Raw genomic sequence first — 2864 nt, 5'->3', positions numbered from 1 at the left:
CCAAGAGATTTCTCTTTGTAATAGATAGATTCAAAATCATATGAGAGTCGATTAGGGTTTCTTGAGAGTCTGTAATCCTTACTTTCAATAAATAGAAAAGCAGCCGCTATTTCTCTGTTTAATCTTCTTGTTTACTTTCTCTTACAAACTTCTAGTGTAAATCGTTCTACTGTCAGATCTGGGTTATAACAGTGCACCCACTAAACTTTGAAGGGTGTTCGGGATTAAAAAATTTACAAGGAACATCAACCAAAATAATCGAAAAAGTCACTTGAGAAATCAACCAAAAAACCAAAAAAGTCTCTTCAAATCTACCAAACAACTTAAAAGATCCCTCAAAATGGTGTTATTTGACTAAAAACACATTAGACGACTTTGCTGGTCTATGATCCACCTTAAGAATGTTTTGGTACATAGGACAAGATGGAACAAGACATAAAAGAACTTGTTGTCCCATGTTTGAGCAACTTACGACGGGACAAAAACTATCCCATGTCTAGCGTGACATGAAACAAGGGTAAGGACTAGGACTGGGTAGGACAAGGTGAATTTTTTTTTGTTCAACCAAAATGTGTGGAACAAGATGGGATAAGAATAAGACAAACTAAAAAAATTACTAATCTACCCCCATTTGATATATAATCATAACATGATATTTGTTTTAATGGTCAACACGACCCATTGTTGCCGTCACCACCACTACCAGCCACAACCGTTGACTACTACAACCTCATTCACCACCTCCATAACCACCGTCGGCCACATGCACTGTAACCATCACCACCATTTTCTACCGCTACCACTACCACCACCTCTACCTTCATTACGTCAGGCACAACTACCTCATCCACCATTCTCGAGCACCACCACCATCACTGTCTATCCTCTTCACATCCTTCATAGTCACCGTCATCCATCAGACACCACCATCTCTACCTTCACCACCATTATCGTTGCAACAACGTCTACGATGCCCCTTATTTTCCATTTTTACATCCTCTATAGTCACCATTATCAACCACTACCACTATCGGCTACCACCCACCACCACCTCTACCTTACCACATCCGCTACAATTACCTACTCTACAACTACCCTATCCACCATTACCTCATCCTATACAGTCACTGTCGTCGATCTTCACCACCATCTCTACCCTCACCACCATTGTCGGTGTAACAACCTCCACCACGCCTCCACCAGTTTATAAGGATCTTACATATCCAAATAGAACATAGTTTTTCTTTTGTACGAATCATGTTTTTATAAACTATCATCAATTATATCAAATTTTTCATTCAAATTTGGTACAACCAATGCAACCCAATTAATTGTTATAAATTAAATTATTTAAATATTTACTTGATTTGTGTCACTATAACTATTATATGATATACAAAATCATCAAATAAATTTTTAGGTCAATTTTTCTAGTCTAGTCTTATCCATCCCTAGTCGTACCAAACACTAGACAAACAACTTGTCATGTCCAATCCTGCTTCATTCCATTCCCTTTGTTATACTTGACTTAAACCACTAATGAACTCACCCATTTGGCTCCTTTGGCCCTCTTGTCATGTCCAACTCTGTCCAGTCCAATCATGTATGCGTATCAAATGTTACTTAAAGATGTACCCGCTCGCAAAAATCCTAGCCACTTTATATCCCCAGATGTAAGCCACATCTTACCTCAATGACTCAAGAATGTCTCAAAAATCAAACCATAAATATAGATTTGTGTAGGTACAAAACATACCCTTAAAGGTTGGTACTTATTTCAATGACTATAACCAAGTTTCTACAAGTTAGGTTTATAGGACATTATCTGAAAAATTGTCGTATAAAAAGATGAGTTTTTAGCTACGACACTTTTCAAAACGGTCCTATAATATAGCTAATACGATACTTTATTTTAAAAGCGTCTTAAAAGCATGTTAAAACACCCAAAAACGCCCTATAAACCTATTGTAACGGTTTTAGATAAGACACTTTATAGTTTAACCCTATCAACTTCAGTCTTATAAAATATTCTATTGGGATGTTTAGATATTTTAAGCCTAATATAAACCTAACGTTGTTGTAGTGCTAATATCCTGAATCTCAAGAGCAACAAGTTTTGGGAACATGAAACCTCCCCGAATGTTGCGATTTCTTTCCCAAATTCTAAACTAAACTCACTATGTATACTTATAGCTACAATTGGCAACCGATGATGACAAGTGTCATCACCTTCATTTACCTTATCGGCCATTAAAATGGATTGTGGATAAGATTCTTGATCTTTGTTATGCCTCTTGCTAAGTCAAATTCTTGGTCCTTGTTGGTAAGGTAATTGACACCTGGTAAGTAAGAGTTTGGTAAATGACACACGAATCTTCTATCTACTATGAGAGTAGGTGTTGATTCTCTCTCTCAGTGATTTGATGATGATCATTTTTACCTAGCGAAAAATACTTAGTTATTTCTATTTAGTTTTAGCGACCATTACTTAGTATGTTCAGTGGTTGCTGAACATGTACTGTGTATCTCAATAAACAAGTATTCTTCAAGAAGACAAAACTCACACCATAAGAACCTTCAGTAATGTCGAAGTTAAAGCTGAAGATAAAGATATGCAGTTCGTGAGTTGATGTTGTGTTGGTCCCGTAAAGTTGGCAACATGTGTTCTTTCACCATAGTGTTTACACTTCCTAAAACTAGGAGTAGCTTTAGGGCCAGAAAGTATCAGACTAGAAATGGGACCAGTTCCAAGGATTCCCTTCTCATTGGTTCTAGGCGGAACCTTTGAGGAATTGGATTCCTTAGGTTAAAAGTTCACCTTGAGCTGTGACTTAGATTTCTGATGTGATTCAGATTTCCTAGTC

The sequence above is a fragment of the Cynara cardunculus genome (assembly GCF_001531365.2).
Source record: "Cynara cardunculus var. scolymus isolate 2C chromosome LG 1, CcrdV1, whole genome shotgun sequence".
NCBI lineage: Eukaryota > Viridiplantae > Streptophyta > Magnoliopsida > Asterales > Asteraceae > Cynara > Cynara cardunculus.
Note: the sequence above shows the minus strand (reverse complement) of the source record.